The sequence below is a fragment of the Bos indicus genome, chromosome 29 (assembly GCF_029378745.1).
Source record: "Bos indicus isolate NIAB-ARS_2022 breed Sahiwal x Tharparkar chromosome 29, NIAB-ARS_B.indTharparkar_mat_pri_1.0, whole genome shotgun sequence".
Lineage (NCBI taxonomy): Eukaryota > Metazoa > Chordata > Mammalia > Artiodactyla > Bovidae > Bos > Bos indicus.
In genome coordinates, this window is record NC_091788.1 from 49,743,702 (window position 1) to 49,766,933 (window position 23,232).

The 23,232-nt window shown below is 52.1% G+C and overlaps 1 long non-coding RNA gene across 4 annotated transcripts in view; it reads left to right on the forward strand.

The window, feature by feature from the left end:
* The window catches only part of LOC109554675 (uncharacterized), a 45,447-nt gene that overhangs the window by 19,010 nt on the left and 3,205 nt on the right, over positions 1-23,232 (forward strand). For 3 of the 4 annotated variants that reach the window (XR_011564846.1, XR_011564848.1, XR_011564847.1), the window contains exons 3-4: positions 623-14,901; positions 22,431-22,546. This is a non-coding gene — a long non-coding RNA (uncharacterized lncRNA). The remainder of the gene's footprint in view (positions 1-622; positions 14,902-22,430; positions 22,547-23,232) is intronic. The other variant, XR_011564849.1, reaches the window with a different exon arrangement.

The window sequence follows — 23,232 nt, forward strand, 5'->3', positions numbered from 1 at the left end:
CCTCCCACACACAGTCTTACATGGGTTAGATCAGATCAGATCAGATCAGTCACTCAGTTGTGTCCGACTCTTTGCGACCCCATGAATCGCAGCACGCCAGGCCTCCCTGTCCATCACCAACTCCCGGAGTTCACTCAGACTCACGTCCATCGAGTCAGTGATGCCATCCAGCCATCTCATCCTCTGTCGTCCCCTTCTCCTCTTGCCCCCAATCCCTCCCAGCATCAGAGTCTTTTCCAATGAGTCAACTCTTTGCATGAGGTGGCCAAAGTACTGGAGTTTCAGCTTTAGCATCATTCCTTCCAAAGAAATCCCAGGGCTGATCTCCTTCAGAATGGACTTGTTGGATCTCCTTGCAGTCCAAGGGACTCTCAAGAGTCTTCTCCAACACCACAGTTCAAAAGCATCAATTCTTTTTTTTTTTTTTTTAACAGTGGATGAGCTGCGCACATTTCTGGGGCCTCTCTGGGTGGAGGGGATCCAAGTTCTGTCCACCTTCTCCCCTGAGTGGCCTGTCACTGGGCGTTCCGGGAGGGTGGCAGCACTTCGCGCAGCAGCCCTTCCAGGGTGGCCTGGTACTTTTCCAGCTGCCTGGAGTTCATCCTCATTCCAATTTCCACAGGAGCAGTCAGCTGGGGCCAGAGCCTGAGACCAGCCAGGAGGGAGGAGGGTCACCTCCAAAAGCATCAATTCTTCGGCACTCAGCCTTCTTCACAGTCCAACTCTCACATCCATACATGACTGTCACGTGAGTGTATGTTCCTCAGTTCTTTGTCTCGTCACAACAAAGATTTGGAGCGACGGACATTAAAGCCCTCGGTGCGTCACAGCTCTTGGGTCTTGGACAAACCATGCTACAGCTCTTAGGCAAATCAGTGTTACCGCTCCATTGTATTTAGAAGATAGCAGGAGAATCCAAGACTCAAAGAGAAGAGAGTGGAGGAGTGCGTGGGGAAGGAGGTGGCGGGGGGAGAGAGAGAGAGAGAGAGCGCGCGCGTGCGCACGCACGCGGGAGAGAGAGTCCCTGAGAAAGCACTTTGGCTCCTCCTTTTATATGTTTTTCCCTCCACCTGGGCCTGCCCTATGCAAACTGGGCTTAGCCAGGAGTGCTGTTTGTTCTGCCTTAAGTCTTCACTCTGGTCCTCGGACCTTCCTTTGACCTTCCTTGTCTTTTAGCCACCACCATTTTGGACTCCTTTTCCCTATTCTACCTACCTAACATTCCCCCCTCAAGAGATGGGAGGCCCAATTCTTTGGGAATAGGGGCGTCGAGGTCTTTCTGGCTACTTCCTGCTGAACTGGGGCGGCGAGGGGTATTGGGCCTCCCCCTCTTGCTAGTCTCAAGCCTCAGAGTCCTTATAGCGGTGTCCAAGGGTGTGTGATATCTTCCATGGTCAGCTGTAGTTTTATATCTTTGTTGAACTGGCACTGCATGTTGTAGCTGGTTGACCTGGGCAGAGACAAAACAGGTTAGACGATTGACAGTACATGGAATAATCATAAGCATCATCGATATAGCATAACGAGGACTAGTAGGGACATTGGTCAATTTTAAATTCACATCGCCAGGATGGCTCAAGTCCCTCCTTGCTCAGGGATCAGAAGATCTATCTCCTGTCTGTCTTGGAGTACAATCTCTGTCAAGCTGTGTTGGCTCCTTAGAGTTATCCTGAGAAATCTTATCCCCAGAAACCAGATTTTGGGGGTGTTCATTAGAATGGCACTCCTTGGTGCTTCTGAATAGGTATCTGAGATCTCCCAGGGACTCACAGGTGTATTGAGTGTCCTCTTCTGTTTTCTTCCACAGCTTGACTCGTGAATAGTGAATCCAGGAGTCACGTCCTGGTACCTTGACTGCTGTGGGGGTAGAAAGTATTACAGGGTAGGGGCCCTTCCATGTGGGCTGGAGTTGAGCCTTTGGGGACCCATCTTTCCAGACTTTATTTAGGACTTGTGTTCCTGGAGCATATAGTGGTGGCTCTTTAGAATCTTTTGGGTCCTGGTTCATACCCCACAAGCGTATATCCTGGTGGAATTGCCCAATGGCCATGGTATAAGACTGGAGGGTCTGAGCCTCTGGATCTAGGAAGGTCACTGACATAAACAAAAGGTCTCCCATATAGCATCTCATAAGGACTAAGACCAACCTGTTCCTTAGGGGCAATGCGGGTGCGGAGGAGAGCCATTGGTAAAGCCTCCTTCCATCCCAGGGAGGTCTCCTGGGTTATCTTTTTTATCGCTGATTTTAAGAATTGATTGGCTCTTTCTACTTTTCCTGAAGATTGAGGCCTCCAGGCACAATGGAGATAATAAGTAATGCCCAATGCTTTCGAGACCCCTTGGGTGATCTTAGAAGTAAATGATGTCCCATTGTCACTCTGGAATGACCTGGGCAGACCAAATCTTGGAATGATTTCATGAAGCGGTTTTTTTACCATCTCCTTGGCCTTCTCAGTCCAGATGGGAAAGCCTTCAATCCATCCTGTGAATGTATCTATCATGACTAATAGGTATTTATACCCTTGAGAAACTGGCATCTGGGTGAAGTCCATCTGCCAGTCCTCTCCTGGGTAGGCCCCACGTCGTTGGACGGGCTGGGCCAGCTGGGGTCTTTGAGCTCCTTGGGGGTTGTTTAACTGGCAAGTGGGACAAGAGGAGACCACCTGTCTTACAGTTGTTTGGAGGCCTGTTCCTCTGAAGGACCTTTCTAGTCATCTTTGGAGGGCCTTTTCTCCTAAATGAGTGGTGGCATGTAAGGAGTTAACCAGCTTCCACTGGAGGTTTCCAGGCAGGAAAAGGAGTCCCTCCTTTTGGAACCACCCCATATGATCTTGAAAGCCCTCGCTCTTAGCTTTAAGAGTCTCACCTTCAGTATATGAAGGAGTTTCTGGCAAGTTAGTCTGTGGAACTAAGGTGGCAATCCCTATTAGGTCATGGTTCTGTAATGCTGCTCTCCTAGCTGCCTGATCAGCTGCTTGGTTCCCTCGTGCCACTTCCGTGTTCCCTTTTTGGTGTCCTTTACAGTGGGAGACTGAAACCTCAGTGGGCAGGTGGACCGCCTCCAAGAGTCGAAGAATCTGATCACCATATTTGATTGGGGACCCTCGGGTGGTCAAGTGGCCCCTTTCTTTCCAAACAGCCGCATGTGCATGTAGCACCAGAAAGGCATACTTGGAGTCAGTGTAAATGGCTGTTCTTTTTCCGTTTCCCAGCTCTAAAGCTCGAGTCAGGGCTACGAGCTCAGCTAATTGGGCTGAAGTATCTGGTGGCAGAGGCTTAGCTTCTATGGTCTCAAAATTGGAGACTACTGCATACCCGGCTCTTCTTTTTCCATCCAAGACAAAGCTGCTTCCATCAGTGTGCCAGATTTCCTCAGGATTGGTCAGAGGATCTTCTGACAATCCCTCTTGGGGTTTTGTCCAGTGGTCCAAGGTTTCTAGACAAGAGTGAAAGGGGAGAGAGCCCTCGGGGGTAGGTAGGAGGGTGGCTGGGTTAAGAACCTCACAGGGGGATATAGTGAGGCCTGGATTTTCCATCAGCATTACTTGATATCTGAGGATTCTTTGATCAGACATCCATAAGTAGCCTCTCCCATTTAGGAGTTGTTTTACTTGGTGGCTGGTAAAAATAGTTAGTTTGCCCTGAAAGGAGAGTTTTAAAGCATCTTCTATCATGATTGCAATAGCTGCAAGATTTCGAAGGCAGGGAGGCCAACCTCGGGAAGTTGGATCAAGCCTCTTGGATAAGTAAGCTACAGGCTGGGGCTTAGATCCCCACCTTTGAGTTAACACTCCCAAGGCTATTCCCTCTCTTTCATGGACATAAAGTTGGAATGCTTTTTCTGGGTCTGGCAACCTCAAGGCAGGCGCCTGAGTTAAGGCCTGTTTTAGTGTAGCCTCTGCCTTCTTTTGAGGAGTTCCCCACATCAGTGGGATTGAATCATCTCGTCCCTTTAAACTTTCATATAAGGGCGGGGCAATTAGACCATAGTTGGGTATCCAGATTCTACAATAACCAGTTAGCCCCAGGAAAGCTCGCAGTTGTTTTCGAGTCGTGGGGGAGGGCAACTGGAGGATTCCTTGTACCCGATCAGAGGACAGCCTCCTGGACCCCTGTGTAATCTGACCTCCCAGGTAAGTGACCTTTGTCTCGACCATCTGTGCCTTAGCACGGGAGACTTTATATCCCCTTTCTGCCAAGAAGTTTAGAACCTGAATTGCATGTTGTTGGGCACTTTTCTCATCTGGAGAGCAGATCAGTAGGTCATCTACGTATTGTAATATTTTCCCATTAGGTCCCAGGTCCAGATCTAGGAGATCCTGGCTAAGGGCCTGTCCAAACAGGTGGGGGCTATCTCTGAACCCCTGAGGTAATACTGTCCAAGTCATCTGTTGGTGTTTTTCTCCTGGGGCCTCCCACTCAAAGGCAAAGAGGTATTGAGATTCTTTAGCCAGTGGTATGCAAAAAAAGGCATCTTTGAGACCCAAGACTGTAAACCACTTGGCACTGGGTGGGATTTCTCCCAAGATTACATAGGGATTGGGTACTGTGGGATGGAGGGGGATGACAGCTTCATTTATGATCCGGAGATCTTGAACCAGTCTTTTTTCTTTACTGAGAGGATTGGGGTGTTACATGGTGAGCTGGTGGGGACCAATAGCCCACAAGCAGGGAATTTATTTATTAAAGGCTGTAGTCCCTCCCGAGCCTCTCTTTTGAGAGGATATTGTTTCCGGTTAGGAAACCGAGTGGGATCTCGGAGGACAATGATGACCGGTTCATCCTGGTGGGCTCGTCCAGGGATCCCTGGTCCCACACCTGGGGGTTGATTTTGTCTTCCCATAGTTTTTGATCCCTCTCTATTGAAGGTGTAATGGCTTCTTCAGTAGTAACAGGAGCTGCAGAGCTCTAGGGGCTGGAAAACTTCCCATCACAACCTTAATCCCCAGTCTATAAGCCAACAGACACACCAGAGGTGGCAGGACAGCTCCAAGGCACAAGGTCACGAGGGAGGAGAGGGTGGTTCCCCAATGGCTGGGATGGTCCTCTCGCTCATTAGCATATGAATTCCACCCCCTCACAAAACCTAGCCAGGCCTAATTCCATGGCCTCAGCCCTTGCCCTCGGCAATGGTTCACACCCTGAAGGGTGGCTTCTCTCTGGATCCTAACAAATCTACCTCTTATCTCTTTGTCTCTCAAAGAATTTTTGCAACATCAGAGCCTGAGTTTCATTCGTTTTGGCCGGGTTTGAGTCCTGGGAGAGAGCTGAAGGACAGAAGGAAAAAGTAGTGGGAAAAACATGCCAAGGAATCCCCTTCATAGCCCGCTGGAAAATTTGCTAAATATCTGACCGGTGCTCACAGTTTCATTGGTCTGATCTTTGGCACAGAGAAGAGAAAGGACAGAAGAACTCCCACCGGCTTCTGTAACAGCTACAGGGGCTCAGCAGATAGCGCCTTTGGGACATGCTGAGGAGTAGCCTCTCCAGAGTCTCTCAATTGTGCCTCCTGCCACCCGCCTGTTCTCAGGAGGTTCGAGGAAACAAGAAACGAGAGATTGTAAAGGTCCCTCCAGCCATAGGAGCGAGGACCTCTTACCTTAACCAGAGGTCTTCCGGAATCTGAGACCGGGCCTTGTGAGCTTCCTGCTGAGTTCGTTTTTCGCTGTCCCGCTTTCCAGCACGATGGGCCTTCCCCTGCGCTGGGTTTCTTCGCCTTCCGCTTCTAGCGCGGGAGTTTCGCTGAGTTGGGCTCCTGCTGTGCTTGGCCTATTCCACGCAGAGGTTGTTTCAGCCAGGTTAAATCCCAGTCACGGCACTTTTCCGATGAGTCAACTCTTCACATGAGGTGGCCAAAGTACTGGAGTTTCAGCTTTAGCATCATTCCTTCCAAAGAAATCCCAGGGCTGATCTCCTTCAGAATGGGCTGGTTGGATCTCCTTGCAGTCTAAGGGACTCTCAAGATTCTTCAACACCACATTTCAAAAGCATCACTTCTTTGGCACTCAGGTTTCTTCACAGTCCAACTCTCACATCCGTACATGACCACAGGAAAAACCATAGCCTTGACTAGACGGACCTTTGTTGGCAAAGTAATGTCTCTGCTTTTAAACATGCTATCTAGCTTGGTCATAACTTTCTTTCCAAGGAGTAAGCGTCATTTAAATTCATGGCTACAGTCACCATCTGCAGTGATTTTGGAGCCCCAGAAAATAAGTCTGACACTGTTTCCACTGTTTCCCCATCTATTTCCCATGAAGTGATGGGACCGGATGCCATGATCTTCGTTTTCTGAATGTTGAGCTTTAAGCCAACTTTTTCACTCTCCACTTCACTTTCATCAAGAGGCTTTTTAGTTGCGCTTCACTTTCTGCCATAAGGGTAGTGTCATCTGCATATCTGAGGTTGTTGATATTTCTCCTGGCAATCTTGATTCCAGCTTGTGTTTCTTCCAGTCCAGCATTTCTCATGATGTACTCTGCATATAGGTTAAATAAGCAGGGTGACAATATACAGCCTTGACGTACTCCTTTTCCTATTTGGAACCAGTCTGTTGTTCCATGTCCAGTTCTAACTGTTGCTTCCTGACCTGCATACAAATTTCTCAACAGGCAGATCAGGTGGTCTGGTATTCCCATCTCTTTCAGAATTGTCCACAGTTTATTGTGATCCACACAGTCAAAGGCTTTGGCATAGTCAATAAAGCAGAAATAGATGTTTTTCTGGAACTCTCTTGCTTTTTCCATGATCCAGCGGATGTTGGCAATTTGATCTCTGATTCCTCTGCCTTTTCTAAAACCACCTTGAACATCAGGAAGTTCACGGTTCACGTACTGCTGAAGCCTGGCTTGGAGAATTTTGAGCATTATTTTACTAGCGTGTGAGATGAGTGCAATTGTGTGGTAGTTTGAGCATTCTTTGGCATTGCCTTTCTTTGGGATTGGAATGAAAACTGCCTTTTCCAGTCTTGTGGCCACTGCTGAGTTTTCCAAATTTGCTGGCATATTGAGTGCAGCACTTTCACAGCATCATCTTTCAGGATTTGGAATAGCTCAACTGGAATTCTATCACCTCCACTAGCTTTGTTCGTAGTGATGCTTCCTAAGGCCCACTTGACTTCACATTCCAAAATGTCTGGCTCTGGGTGAGTGATCACACCATCATGGTTATCTGGGTCCTGAAGATCTTTTTTGTATAGTTCTTCTGTGTATTCTTACCATCTCTTCTTAATATCTTCTGCTTCTGTTAGGTCCATACCATTTCTGTCCTTTATCGAGCCCATCTTTGCATGAAATGTTCCTTTGGTATCTCTGATTTTCTCGAAGAGATCTCTAGTCTTTCCCATTCTGTTGTTTTCCTCTATTTCTTTGCATTGATCGCTGAAGAAGGCTTTCTTATCTCTTCTTGCTATTCTTTGGAACTCTGCATTCAGATGTTTATATCTTTCCTTTTCTCCTTTGCTTTTCGCTTCTCTTCTTTTCACAGCTATTTGTAAGGCCTCCCCAGACAGCCATTTTGCTTTTTTTGCATTTCTTTTCCATGGGGATGGTCTTGATCCCTGTTTCCTGTACAGTGTCATGAACCTCATTCCATAATTCATCAGGCACTCTTATCTATCAGATCTAGGCCCTTAAATCTATTTCTCACTTCCAGTGTATAATCAGAAGGGATTTGATTTAGGTCATACCTGAATGGTCTAGTGGTTTTCCCTACTTTCTTCAATTTCAGTCTGAATTGGGCAATAAGGAGTTCATGGTCTGAGCCACAGTCAGCTCCTGGTCTTGTTTTTGGTGACTGTATAGAGCTTCTCCATCTTTGGCTGCAAAGAATATAATTAATCTGATTTCGGTGTTGACCATCTGGTGATGTCCATGTATAGAGTCTTCTCTGTGTTGTTGGAAGAGGGTGTTTGCTATGACCAGTGCATTTTCTTGGCAAAACTCTATTAGCCTTTGCCCTGCTTCATTCTGTATTCCAAGGCCAAATTTGCCTGTTACTCCAGGTGTTTCTTGACTTCCTACTTTTGCATTCCCGTCACCTATAATGAAAAGGACATCTTTTTTGGGTGTTAGTTCTAAAAGGTCTTGTAGGTCTTCATAGAACCTTTCAACTTCAGCTTCTTCAGTGTTACTGGTTGGGGCATAGACTTGGATTACTGTGATATTGAATGGTTTGCCTTGGAAACGAACAGAGATCATTCTGTTGTTTTTGAGATTGCATCCAAGTACTGCATTTCGGACTCTTTTGTTGACCATGATGGCTACTCCATTTCTTCTGAGGGATTCCTGCCCGCAGTAGTAGATTTAATGGTCATCTGAGTTAAATTCACCCATTCCAGTCCATTTCAGTTCGCTGATTCCTAGAATGTCGACATTCACTCTTGCCATCTCTTGTTTGACCACTTCCAATTTGCCTTGATTCATGGACCTGACATTCTAGGTTCCTATGCAATATTGCTCTTTACAGCATCGGACCTTGCTTCTATCACCAGTCACATCCACAGCTGGGTATTGTTTTTGCTTTGGTTCCATCCTTTCATTCTTTCTGGAGTTATTTCTCCACTGATCTCCAGTAGCATATTGGGCACCTACTGACCTGGGGAGTTCCTCTTTCAGTATCCTATCATTATGCCTTTTCATACTGTTCATGGGGTTCTCAAGGCAAGAATACTGAAGTGGTTTGCCATTCCCTTCTCCAGTGGACCACATTCTGTCAGATCTCTCCACCAACTCTTCCTCATGTTCTGTTTTTTGGAAACTTGTGGCCTCCAAGGTCACCTTGAAAGGGGGGACCAGGTGGGAAGTAGCTTGCTTCCCTCCCCCTGCAATCCCACTGGTCGGAACACAGTCACATGACCCCGAGTGCCCGTATTGGACATGGGGGATGGCAGTCTTTCTGTTTGCCCAGCACCTAGCCTTACCTCTTCCCACAGGGCCGCCTGCCCACCAGATGACTTCTCACACACAGAACACATCCCCGCCTGCCCCGCCTGTGGCTATGGCCATGCCAAGTCCAGGCCACCAGCTGGTGACATGTCAGGTTGGCATGTGCCTCCTCTTGGTCCTGCAGCTTTTGACTTGAAAAGTTGGCATCGTGTTGGTGTCCCCAGACCCTCAGCCTTGTCTGTGCCCACACTTCTGCTGTGGGACCTGGGGGTGCCTGCCCACTGTCGCTGGGGAGTTTTGCCCTTGACTGTAGTCTTAGTCATATGACTCACTCTTGTTCTCATCAAGATGACGCAGCCAGGCCAGCCTTCTCAAGGATGAGGCACAGGTGGCATGGAGCCAGGTCTGGGGACAGCAGCCAACGCCCGGACAGGGCCATGAGCCCAGGCAGTCTGAGCCCTGCTTCAGGCTCTGCAGAGCGCACCGCCTGGCATCCGGGCGACCTGTTGGGTAGTTGCTCATTTTGGTGTTCTGCTGTGACAACAGTCAAAAACTTTTCCCGTATTAGTCATGTAGGCCAGGTTGTGCTGTGGTGACAAATAGGCTCCAGACCTGAGATGACGTGACCTGAGATGACGTGGCCCCGGCTTAGCAGACAGGCTGCTGGTGTTACCAAACCAGACCTGCATCCACCTGCCTGTGTGCAGTCCGGCCAGTCTACGCACACTGAGTCACGGTGGAGGAAAGAGCGGCGGCTATTGCAGGCTCCGAGCAAGGAGTACAGGCTGCTGGTGCTCAAAAGGCTGAACTCCCCGGAGGCTTCCAGGGTGAGGGAGGGGATTGTGGGGAGGGTGATCGCTTGTGGATACTCTTCCGATTGGTTGGTGGTGAGGTAACTGGGAGTCAGCATCATCAACCTTTTGGTTCCAACGGGTCTGGGGTCTCCATGCAGGTGGGCAGCACACAATTAACTTCCTCCACCTGGTGGGGGCTTGTGGGTTTAGTCACTCTGTTGTGTCCGACTCTTTGTGATTCCTCGGACTGTAGCCCGCCAGACTCCTCTGTCCATGGAATTCTCCAGGCAAGAATACTGAAGTGGGTTGCCATTTCCTTCTTCAAGGGATCTTCCCGACCCAGAGATTGAACCCAGGTCTCCTGTGTTGCAGGTGGATTCTTTACCATCTGAGCCACAGGGAAGCTCAGTATCTGCAAAACAGCTCAAAGGATATGGCTCAGCCCTGGAGGAGGAACTAAAGGTCCTTGACTCTGTTTAGTGGCTAAACTATTATTATTTTGTCTTATTTGACTTTTTTCTTTGTTTCTACATTTTCTCGTTTCTCTGATTAAATTTATCCTTTGACTAAAGTTTCTCTACAGACAAAAGGCAGGTGGAGGACATTGGCGGGGGGGAGTTCTGTTGTGGGAAGCCCCCTCGGGTCCTGCTCAGTTACAGTGGCTGTGAGAGCAGAGGCTGGAGCTATGGTTCATGTGGTGCCGGGGCATTGAGTAAAGAACACTTCGTGGTCACTTTGCAAGTGGACCGCGAGGAGACTGAGCCAAAAGCCAAGGGTGAAAGTTGGAAACAGAATGCTGTGTGTGTGTTAGGGTGCTGTGTGTGTGTGTTGGTCGCTGTGTGTGTGTATTAGGGTGCTGTGTGTGTTGCTTGCTGTTGGACTTGTGTGTTCGAGGAAGAGGTGGGATTAAGAAGGTCCACTTTGCAAACAGAAATGAAAATGAATATGAGCACACATTGCAGAAAGGAAAGTGAATATGAAAACATATTCAGAAATTCAGAACTTGGCAAAGTCAAAGCTTGGTAACAGAGGCCCAGGAGAACGTCTGAGCTGGGGCAAGCGGAGCAAAGGTTAGAGGAAGGGTCAGACCTGTGTATCGAGCCTGAGGGCCCAGGTGGCTGCTGCCAGGGCAGAGAAGTGGGAGTGCACACGGCCCCACACGCGCTCAAGGCTGTGTCAGCAGCTGGTGGCACATCTGACGCGGGTTGGCAGCCGTCCTCCACCTGCAGCTTGGCCGACGGGACAGGTGGCCTTTGGGGTTGTGGGCAAGGGGGCGGGAGGGCCAGGCCTGGGTGGTGGGGTGTGTATGTCCCGCCCGCCCACATGCACCAGCCTGGAAGGGAGAGGGCGCCGTGCACACCCGTGTCTCCTGTCCCGTCCTCCTTTGGTCACAGCCTCACACTCCTCCAGTCTGAGGCCACAGCTGACCCGCCACCCCTCCCCAGACTGGACGTTCAGGCGTGCTCGTTCCTGGCACAGGGCCCCACACCTCCCAGCAGCTGGACATTTGGTTTCTCCTGCTTGGAACGCCACCCTCCTCAACACGCACATACACATGCAAGCACAGCCATATGCCCACACATGTGCATACAAAGCCACATGTACCCACGCACACCCCGTGTGCATACATGCCTGTGCGCACACATGCAGCCCACTGATGTGCACACACACGTGTGTTCACACACGCACGCCAACGTGCACACACACACTCACACTCTTCTCCCCTGGCCTTTTGGGCCTCAGCCTGGAGCTTGCCCACCAGCTGGGCTGAGACCCCCGCAGCACCCACCACGGGCCCACCCCAGCCCTGTCTTCCTTCCTCCACGTCCCTGGCGGGTCTTCCTCTGGCACTGCTGGTGTTGCCGGCTCTGAGCTGGGCCCTGGTGCCCGGGTGGGCTCCGTGGGCTTTGGTGCCATGGGCAGAGGGGGGCCCGGCTGAGTGCACGGGAGTGAGACAGACCGTGGCCTCCAAGCTGGTGTGCGGGGTCAGGACTGACCCTGGGGACCCTGGGCGCCCTCCGTGGAGGCTGTGAAGGGACCCCCAGGCTGGGCCACACGTGCTGGACCCGAGAGTGAGCTCACGGCCCAGAGCTGCTGCCACTTGGGCACCAGGCAGCCTGGGGGGGGGGCGGGGCTTGGGGGACCCCAGTCCCAGCTTTACTGGAGCCTTCAGCTCTGAGGCTGAGGGCAGGACACAGGCAGCAGCCGGCGGGTCCAGGGTTCTGATCCTGAGCAGCGCAGTGGCTGTTCTCTGGTGCCGCCGGGGCCCCCACCCAACTCCAGCCTCTTTGTGTCAGGATCCTTGCAGCCTGGAAGAGACTTGGGCCTGGGTGTGGGGGGGGTGGTCCCTGAAGCTGCCAGCGGGTGGCAAGGGGTCCTTGCCCAGCCGCTTGCTGTGGGGATGGGGATGTGAGGGACCCGCAAAGCAGACTTCAGTCCCCGGGGGCTTCTCAGACCTTGCCCCCTGAGGTCCTTGAGCCCCCAGATGTGTTGGCTCAGACAAGACCCCCAGCCTCGCCATCCCCAGAGCTGCTCGGAGGTGCTCGACAGCCCTCAGGGAAGGGTGAGGTCTCGGGTGCGGACACCTGGGGCCTGGCTGCGGGGTTGCTGCTTGACCACAGCCCCTGAGGCCTTGCAGGGCCCCTGAGCCAGGACCGGGGCCTCCCTTGCTGCACTTGTCCCTGGACTGGGGGCTTTCCATTCTCTCGGGCCAGGAGGGCAGAAGCCACTGGTGCCCACCTGTCCCCCTCCTGCATGATGTGGACTTGAAACCCCCCTGGTCTGACCGCCCGAGTGTTTGTCCTCCTGGGTCACTCTGACCGTCTGGAGAGGCGCCCGGGCCTCTGTGGGCCACGGTACAGAGTGTGGGGGGGGAACTCCTGGTGGGGGCTCCTCAGAGGTTGCCCCTTCCTGCCACCAGCCAGGACCCCAGGGCTGCACCCGACTGTGTGCATCAGGCTTCCGGCCCCACTGCCCTGCCCCGTGTGAGAGCTGCAGATCGGGAGGGGGGCTGTCCCCGCCTGCTACTTGCCCGTGTCGTCTGTGTCCCCCGAAGCACAGCCTGTGCGCCCCCGGGACAGGAGCCGGTCAGCACCTGGAGGGGAGGGCGGGCACCAAGTGACTTCAGGGACCCATATGGCCCCCGGAGCACAGGGGCCGAGGGCGCTGAGGGGGCGGCCCGGCCTCTGCGTCCTGTCCACATTTGTGAAACTGGGCCGTGTTTTTGCACATACGGAAGGTGTGTCAGTGTGCAGGTGACAAGACGGACAGCAGCACCCCCAGGGTCCCAGCAGGCCACAGCCACCAGTGCACCGCCTTCACCCGCCAGGGTGATCCAGGGCTGGGGGGCTTACTGGTCGGTGCTGAAGAGCCGAGAGGCCGGCAGACGCCCACCGGGAAGGAAGAGGCTCCGGGGGTGGAGCCCAGCAGAGCCTCTGAGCACGGGCTGCCTGCCCGTCTGTCTGCAGGTCTGTCTGCCGCCCTCGAGACTCTGCAAGGAGCCCCTGTGGGGAGATGCGGGTGTGAGGAAGGCCGGGGCGCTGGCCCGTTAGCAGGGCCGCATGTGGCTGCGTTTCTGTGAGTGCTCAGTCGTGCCCGACTCTTTGCGACCCCGTGGACTGCGGCCCCACCAGGCCCCTCTGTCGGTGGAGGAAGGGCAGCCAGAGACCAGACTCTAGACTGTGTGTGGGAATGCGGCCCAGGGCCCAGGCCTGTCCCCGGAGCCCGCAGTGGGGTGAGCGTCCCCGGCTGACCCCAGGCAGGGGGAGGGGGTGCCGACGGTCATGTGGGCAGGACGCAGGGCCAGCCTCCCTGGCACGGACGCGGGGCCTGGAGCCCGCCCTGCACTCTCACCCACGGGACCGTCTCTGTGAAGGCGAGGACTCGGGAGGCCAGGAGTCAGGAACAAGAGAATTTAAAGCCTTTACCCCAAGCAATGAATGGCCGATAGCAATGCCCAGCGACAGCAAGAGGTAACGAGGTGGGACGGGGCGGGTGCGGGAGGGACCGCAGCCCCTGGTTTGCCTGGAAAGATGGACATGATGATCAAAGTCTGGCAAGTTGGATCACGAAAAGACGAAACCAATGAAAAAGCATCAGGAAAGCGAAAGGGGCCTACGAACAGATACAGCGGGAGATTAAAAGGATGGTGAGAGCGCATTTGACTACCGTGCGGCTTTTTATTCATTTCAGTAAAACTAAGCATGCGAGTATCACACAACCCAGCAATTACACTCTGGGGCATTTCTCCAAAAGAACTGAAAATTTACGCCCACTCAAGACAGTGCACACAGATGTCCGTAGCAGCGTTGCTTGTCGCAGCCCCTGGTTGGGGGAGGGGGCTGTTCCAACACCACATCCACTTTTCTGAGTCTCTGGACCCCAGTTGGGGGGGCGTCCAAGTCTATTCTGACAGCGTCAGCCTGGTTTACTCAGACCCCCAGGTTAAGGACTCAGCCCCACAAGACGGTCCCCACACCTGTACCGAGTCCAGACCGCCTCCAACTATGACGGTGAATAGGGGGTTCCCAACCCCACCCCCCAGCTTTGATTGTTTCCTGGGACGGCTCACAGAACCCAGGAAGGGGCTTCACTCACTAGCACCTGTTTATTAAAAAAGACACAACTCGGGAACAGCCGGATGGATGCGGTGCTCGGGGGAGGAGGGGAGGGAGGGGAGCCCATGGAGCGTCCGTGGCCTCCTGGGGACACGGCCCTCCTGGCCCCTCCACGGGGCCCCCATCCACACCCCGGCTGCAGGACTGAGCCCCCAGCCGCTCTCCCCGCCCAGGGGTCAAGGGGTGGGGCTGCCAGGGCCAACCCTCTAATCACACCGGGTCCTTTCGGAGACCAGAGCTCGTCCTGAAAGGACCTGGGGCCCCCAGACACCTGTCGTCCCCTCAGCTCACGAAGCATGCTCATTACTTCACAGATGAAAGGGTCTTATTTAATTAATTCCTTTTTTTTTTTTTTTTTTTTGCCACTCTGTGCAGGATACGGTACCTTAGTTTCCTGACCAGGGATGGAACCCCGTCCTCTGCAGCGGACGTGCAGAGTCCTAGCCACTGGACAGCTAGGGACGTCCCAAGAGATACCACGGACTCTAGCGACTGTGTGTCAAGGGCCAGAACAAAGGCCAAATATTTGTTTTTTTCTTGTATCACAGGCCACTCTCGGGTCACCGACAGGATCCCTTCCAGCAAAACGATGGTAAAATTCACACGGTATGTGCGCCTCGCTAGAATCAGCGCAGTGCATTGTCACGTCGGGTGGGAACGTCCCCCAGGGCGAGGCTCCTCAGGCCCGCAGGCCCATCTGGTCAGGCTGCAAAGCAGGACTGGCCTTGGCCCGGCGGCCTGACCTCTCAGGCCTCTGGTGAAGCTGAAACGAGGACCAGCGTCGCCGGCCCTGAGCCTCTCTCGGGTGTTGGCGTAACGCTGGTTTCCTTTCTCACGTCCCAGGACCTGCGGGTTCATCCCGTTGCCCCCAGCTGCTGTTCCTTCTCTCCCTGGTTCCCGGACGAGCTGGTCTAGATTTCAGCTGGGATAGGAGCCCCGAGAATGCCTCCCCTCAGTCCACCCCTCTCCGGGCGAGTGCCGGGCTAGCCACATCTGCTGTCAGCCCAGGTTTGCCAAACGGCGCAGCACGGCTCCACTGGCCGCTTTAGGCCCGAAGGCGTTCAGGTTTAAAACCACAGTTACATCCCCGGCCTGTGGGTCAGCACAGAGCGCTGGGCTGACCCCCGTGTTACACGGCGGCTCCCCACCAGTTACCTGTTTACGCATTGTAGTGCGTGGGGTCACAAAAGAGTCGGACAGGACTTAGTGACTAAAAGCAAGTGTATTTATATCAATTCCAGTCGGGGGTGGGGCGGGAGAGAGGTCCAAGAGGGAAGAGCTATACGGTGTGTATCACTTCATTGCACAGCAGAAACTAACAGAAGATTGCAAAGCAATTCTACTCCAATAAAAAGTGAAATTAAAATGTAAAACACAGTTGCCGTTTCTTGCATAAGAAACCCCCCACTTCTGCCCCTGGTCATTGCAGACTTGGTCTTTTTGGTGTTGCATCAGGTAGGAAAAAACTGAAGTGTTTTGGGGAAGAAAGAACAGGGCCTGCCCCCCGCCCCCAGCCCGGCGGGAATTGCACAATGATGCCAGCGTCCTCTCTGCCCTCGCTGCCCCCGACCCACCCGGGAGACGGAAGTCTCGGTCCAGGGGGGTTGCCGCTGGCCCCCACGTGCGTGCCCCCTCCCACGTTCTACCCGCTGGTCCCTGGTCCCTCAGACCTGCGCTCCAGGCTGCACATTCTGGGTCCTACAGAGTTCCTCGTTCGGAAGCCATGGCAGTTGGCTGCCCAGATTGGCGGGACCCACCTCTTCCGGCTTCTCAGGGCTCTGAGTGTCTGTGTCTGGGTCAGCCAGACACCATCCGGGCCAAGCGTCTGTTCCCGTCAGGACCCCCGTGCAGACCATGGGCTCCCAGCCTCAGTCTCGCCTGCCGGCTTCCATCGGGGCCTCCCCCCAGCCCTGAGAACTGGCCACATGGCCATCAGCCACCCCCGTCTCTTCCCGGGGTGCCGTGCCTCTGAGGCTGTGGACCCCATCCCCCTGCGGTGCCCCCACGTCTGCCCACCCCGGGGTCCCAGGTGTATGCCTCAGGTGAGAACCCGGGATCCGCTTGCTGATTCCAGTCGCCTCTGAGCCTGCGACGGGGTTGTGCTGAGGGGCATCGACATGCCTACCTGAGCGCACCCCAGATTCCCACAGAGATTTCCATGGGCCCGCGTCCTTCACGGACGTCCCTGTAACAGGCCAGGTCCACGGGCTTCCTGCCCGACCAGATGGTCAGGTCTTTGGCTTGCCTACATGTCAGTAAAAACCCAAATGTCAGGACTTCCCCTGCCATCCGGTGCTTCCCCCCGCTTCGAGGAGAGCACATGCCAGCCTGCTCGATGCCAGGCTGAGCTGCGTACAGCTCGGCCAGAGCGGGGCCATCCAGACAAGCTGCTTTCGGTCGGCCAGGGGAGAGCTGCAAGTCGGGCTGCGTCCCAGGGACAGCACAGCCCAGCAGCTCCTCCCGAGGTCAGTCCCGGGGAAGCAGAGGCTCCCTGTGCGGGGTGGGGGGTGGTGGTGGGCCTTGTGTTCCCCAGGCGGCACCACCCTATAGAAAGCTCTCCGGGGCACCTCTGCTCCCTTAGAGCTCCACCCCCCGTGTCATCCTGGACTTCAGGGGGATTTCAGGTTTCATGGTCTTTTTTTCTAAATTCATGTGTTTTATTTTGGGGCTGTGCTGGGTCTTCGTTGTTGCATGCCAGCCTCTCTCTGGTTGCCGAGCTCCAGCTTCTCATTGCGGTGACTTCTCTCGTTGCGGCTCACGGGCTCTCGAGCTCAGCCTCAATTGTTGGGGCGCACAGGCTTAGTTGCCCTGTGGCCTGTGGGATCTTCCCGGACCAAGGATCAGACTGGCATCTCTAGCATTGAAAAGTGGATTCTTAACCACTGCACCGCCAGGAAAGCCCTTCATGATCATTTTGCGTCCTTCAGCCATCAGGACAGCTCCAGTGGGTGTCTGATAACAAGGCAAACGCAAGCGGGTGTTTGATGACTCCACGCAGATAGAAGTTCTCTCGTCTGAGGTCCCGGTGGTCATCACTAGGAGGTGCCCACGGCTGCTGCCCTGAGCCCCTGTCTTGGTTGCACACAGGGCATCGCTCAAGGACCTGCCCGCCTGGCGCCCCAGCTTCTACTCCCTGGTGGGTGGCTCAGGTCATCTCACTGGTTCCCATTCAGCATGTCCGGTGAACATGGCTTGAAGGGCAGAGTTACGAGCTTTACAAGACCAGGCAGGAGAGACATCCCCGAGCCGGACACCACGTCCACCCCATCCCCCAGCACAATCCGGTGGAAGAGGCTCAGTGGCATCACATAAAGCCTGTCCAAGCATCCCGAGGCTTCTCTGAACTTCGACCTTAATTCCATCGACCCTGACGTTCCTCCCAGTGGCCTCCACTGGGGTCCATCTACAGGGCCTGGTTTCATAATACTAGGCAGGGGACGCATCCCTTACTGCGGCATAATGTCCACATCACAAACCACTAGGTAAAGGGGGCATGACTGCTGCACCAAGAGCCGCCCAGACGTCCTCACTGCATCATCCTGCCATGGCCCGTGGCCCTGTGCTCCTCTCACCCGCTGTTCTGACTGTTGGCTTCTCCAGCCCGTGTCGGTCCCACCGTGCGCAGGGCTCTGGCACTGAGGACTCCTGGACCCTGTCTCTCCACCCCTGACCCTGGTGTCCACTCTGCACAAGGCTCTGTGGCCCCAGCAGAGGGCTGAGCTGAGGGACACTGGGGTCCACTCTTACTTTCTTTGTTTATACTTGGAGTACAGTTGATTTATACATACAGCAAAAACAAGACCGGGAGCTGACTGTGGCTCAGGTGAAGAACTCCTTATTGCCAAATTCAGACTTAAATTGAAGAAAGTAGGGAAAACCACTAGACCATCAGGTATGACCTAAATCAAATCCCTTACGATTATACAGTAGAAGTGAGAAATAGACTCAAGGGTTTAGATCTGATAGACAGAATGCGTGAAGAACTATGGATGGAGGTTTGTGACACTGTACAGGAGGCAGGGATCAAGACCATCCCCAAGAAAAAGAAATGCAAAAAAGCAAAATGGTTGTCTGAGGAGGCCTTACAAATAGCTGAGAAAAGAAGAAAAGCTAAAAGCAAAGGAGAAAAGGAAAGATATACCTATCTAAATGCAAGGTTCCAAAGAATAGCAAGGAGAGATAAGAAAGCCTTCCTCAGCGATCAATGCAAAGAAATAGAGGAAAAGAATAGAATAGGAAAGACTAGAGATCTCTTCAAGAAAACTAGAGATACCAAGGGAAAATTTCATGCAAAGATGAGCTCGATAAAGGACAGAAATGGTATGGACCTAACAGAAGCAGAAGGTATTAAGAAGAGATGGCAAGAATACACAGAAGAACTGTACAAAAAAGATCTTCAGGACCCAGATAATCATGATGGTGTGATCACACCTAGAGCCAGACATCCTGGAATGTGAAGTCAAGTGGGCCTTAGAAAGCATCACTACGAACAAAGCTAGTGGAGGTGATGGAATACCAGTTGAGCTATTTCAAATCTTAAAAGATGATGCTGTGAAAGTGCTGCCCTCAATATGCCAGCAAATTTGGAAAACTCAGCAGTGGCCACAGGACTGGAAAAAGTCAGTTTTCATTCCAATCCCAAAGAAAGGCAATGCCAAAGAATGCTCAAACTACCGCACAATTGCACTCATCTCACACGCTAGTAAAGTAATGCTCAAAATTCTCCAAGCCAGGCTTCAGCCATACGTGAACCGTGAACTTCCTGATATTCAAGCTGGTTTTAGAAAAGGCAGAGGAACCAGAGATCAAATTGCCAACATCCGCTGGATCATGGAAAAAGCAAGAGAGTTCCAGAAAAACATCTACTTCTGCTTTATTGACTATGCAAAAGCCTTTGTGTGGATCACAACAAACTGTGGAAAATTCTGAAAGAGATGGGAATACCAGACGACCTGACCTGCCTCCTGAGAAACCTGTATGCAGGTTAAGAAGCAACAGTTAGAACTGGACATGGAACCACAGACTGGTTCCAAATTGGGAAAGGAGGATGTTAAGGCTGTATATTGTAACCCTGCTTATTTAACTTATATGCAGAGTACATCATGAGAAATGCTGGGCTGGATGAAGCACAAGCTGAAATCAAGATTGCTGGGAGAAATATCAATAATCTCAGATATGCAGATGACACCACCCTTATGGCAGAAAGTGAAGAAGAACTAAAGAGCCTTTGATGAAGGTGAAAGAGGAGAGTGAAAAAGCTGGCTTAAAAGTCAACATTCAGAAAACTAAGATCATGGCATCTGCTCCCATCACTTTATGGCAAATAGATGGGGAAACAGTGGCTGACTTCATTTTTGGGGGGCTCCCAAATCACTGCAGATGGTGACTGCAGCCATGAATTTAAAAGACTCTTGCTCCTTGGAAGAAAAGCTATGACCAACCTAGACAGCATATTAAAAAGCACAGACATTACTTTGCCAACAAAGGTCCATCTAGTCAAAGCTGTGGTTTTTCCTGTGATCATGTATGGATGTGAGAGCTGGACCAAAAAGAAAGCTGAGGGCCAAAGAATTGATGCTTTTGAACTGTGGTGTTGGAGAAGACTCTTGAGAGTCCCTTGGACTGCAAAGAGATCCAACCAGCCCATTCTGAAGGAGATCAGCCCTGGGATTTCTTTGGAAGGAATGATGCTAAAGCTGAAACTCTGATTGTTTGGCCACCTGATGAGAAGAACCGACTCACTGGAAAAGACCCTGATGCTGGGAGGGATTGGGGGCAGGAGGAGAAGGGGACGACAGAGGATGAGATGGCTGGATGGCATCACTGGCTTGATGGACATGAGTTTGAGTGAGCTCCGGGAGTTGGTGATGGACGGGAAGCCTGGTTTGCTGCAGTCCGTGGGGTCGCAGAGTCGGACACGACTGAGCGACCGAGCTGAGCTGAGCTGCTCTGTGTGCGGTGCTGTGTCGGCTGCGGTGTGCCGCGCAGTGCACCGGTTTCACGTATACACGTGCCCCGCCCTTTCAGATTCTTTTCCCATATAGTTCGTTACAGAGTTTTGAGTAGAGTTTCCTGTGCTATACTCATTATTAGTTATCTATTTTATATTATTATTATCTTATTAGTTATCTATTTTGTATATGAAATGTGTTGTTGGAGAAGACTCTTGAGAGAGCCCCTTGGACAGCAAGATCAAGCTGATCGATCCTGAAGGAAGTCAGTCCTGAATATTCATTGCAAGGACTGATGCTGAAGCTCCAATACTTTGGCCACCTGATGTGAAGAGCTGACTTACTGGGCAAGACCCTGATTCTGGGAAAGACTGAGGGCAGGAGGAGAAGGGAGCCGCAGAAGATGAGATGGTTAGATAGCATCACCGACTCAATGGACATAAATTTTACCGAAGCCTGGGAGATAGTGAAGGACAGGGAAGCCTGGCGTGCTGCAGTCCGTGGGGTCACAAAGAGTCAGACGCGACCGAGCGACGGAGCAACAGCAGCAAATGCAGTGGTGTGTCTGTGTGAATCCCAGTCTCCCAACGTATCCCTCTTCCTCCCTGGTCACCATACTTCTGTTCTCTGCACCTGTGGCTCTATTTCCCTTTTGTAAATACGCTCATTTGTGTATTTTAGATTCCACACAAAAGCAACTCATGTATTTGTTTTCCTCTGTCTGAATTACCTCACTCAGTATGACCATCTCTACATCCATCCATGCTGCTGCAAATAGCATTATTTTGTTCCTTTTTGTGGCTGAGTAATATTCCATAGTGTGTATATATATACACACACCATTTATCTGCAGGTGGACATTTGGGTTGCTTCCATGTCCTGACTATTGAAGATAGTGTCAACTTTTATTCTGATTAAGTTGCCTGATCATTGTCCCCAGAGAGTGTAGGTCCGCTTCCTCTTTGTGCCTGCTGCCTTCCTGCTTCTTGCTTTCCTCCAAACTGGTGGAAACAGGCCAAGCTTGCTCAGGGCCCGTTAATGGTGGGAGACCGGCAAGACCTCCCTTTGGCCCAGCCATCCTTGAGACAGCTGTATTAAGACCTTTGTTTTGCCCCCTTCGATGTCCCTTTTATTAATCTATTTCTTAACGATGATCTAAAGATTCCACCCTCCTGGGAAGAGTCCTTGAGGCCGGCTGTCCCTTTCCCCATTTTCTTGTTGGTTAGTTATGTTTTGAGTAGCGACTGTTAGACCCGGGGAGGGGTCAGCTGAGAGCAGTTTCTGCCATCAGGCTTTCTAGAGGAGGGGAGAAGCGTGCCCAGGATGTCTCCATATATTTCTTTGCAACTTCCTGTAAAGCTATAATTATTTCAAAGTAGGGTGTCAGAAAAAAAGTTGTAGGCTGTGAAATTTGAAAACCTCAATGAAACAAAACATTGATAGAAAATTATGAATGGACCGAACTGACTCAAGAAGAAGTCAGATGAAGAATCGTCCTGGTTCACGAGTAGTCTCAGTTGAAGGAAAGTGTCTTCCTAGAGAAGGGTCATCTAAGGGACGCAGAAGGAGTAACAAATACACCATGTTAGCTGTCTGCGGTGGTATGAGGCGACTTGGCCCCAAGTGTGGTACAGCAAGTCCCCTGCATGCACACAAGCTCTGTTCTGAGATCACGCTTGTAAGTCTAAAAAGGTCGGCCCGGGTATCTAACTAACACTGTCGGCTATGTGGTCCTGTACTGTGATAGGTTTATAATACTTTTCACACAAATAATACATAAAAAAAAAAAAAAACACAAAAAATGAAGAAAACATTTTAAATCTTATACGTGTGGTTCAGTTGCTAAGTCACGTCTGACTCTTTGTGACCCCATGGACTGCAGCACCGAGTTTACTCAAACCCATGTCCATTAAGTCGGTGATGCCATCCAGCCATCTCATCCTCTGTTGTCCCCTTCTCCTGCTGCCTTCAATCTCTCCCAGCATCAGGGTCTTTTCCAATGAGTCAGTTCTTCACATCAGGTGGCCAAAGTATTGGAGCTTCAGCTTCAGCCTCAGTCCTTCCAATGAATATTCAGGGTTGATCTCCTTTAGGATGGACTGGTTGGACCTCCTTGCAGTCCAAGGGACTGTCAAGAGTCTGCTCCAACACCACTGTTCAAAAGCATCAATTCTTCCTTCACAGGACAGCCCTCCGTACGGTCACCACTCCCAGCAGAGTGAGCAAGGACGATAAGAAAACAGAAGCTGGGTCTGGCCTCAGAAGACACCTCATCACTGTCCCTCATTCAGTTGTTGGAGGTAAGTCAGTCACTAGATCAGCCCACATGCTCTAGACAAAGTGGGTTGCATGGGGGTGTGACCAGTAGGAGGCAGGGCTTGATGAGACTAATGTATATGCTGCCTATCACAACAGATGGTAAAGAATCTGCAGGAGACCTGGGTTCAATCCCTGGGTCAGGAAGATCCCCTGGAGAAGGGAATGGCTACCCACTCCAGCATTCTTGCCTGGAGCATCCTATGGACAGAGGAGCCTGGTGGGCTACAGTCCATAGAGTTGAAAAGAGCCGAGCCTGACTGAGTGACTATCACTTTCACTATCACGACAGCGACTTGCCGTGTTGCCACATCTAGTGTCATAATCAATCCAACAGACGCTCAGCCAGGAGGAGGCTGCCTGCTGGGGAACGGCTGTCACCAGGACGACCATGGAGTGCTTGCTCGTGGCAAGGGAGAGATGTAACTTGACAGTGGAAATGCTGCCGTCCCCTGTGTGACAAGCAGGCCCGTGCTTCCCAAGCAGGGGCAGCAAGGACCCCACGCCTCACCTGTGCAGGGTTCCCTCTAAGGCGGGTGACTTGCCATCTCACCAAGCCTTCAGTGATCACTTCCAGTTACATGAAAAACAGGGGAGAGAGGCACATTTAGACGGGCACCAGGAGGACGTCACCTCCAGAACCTGGGACCTTCAGGCCACTGACCCGGGC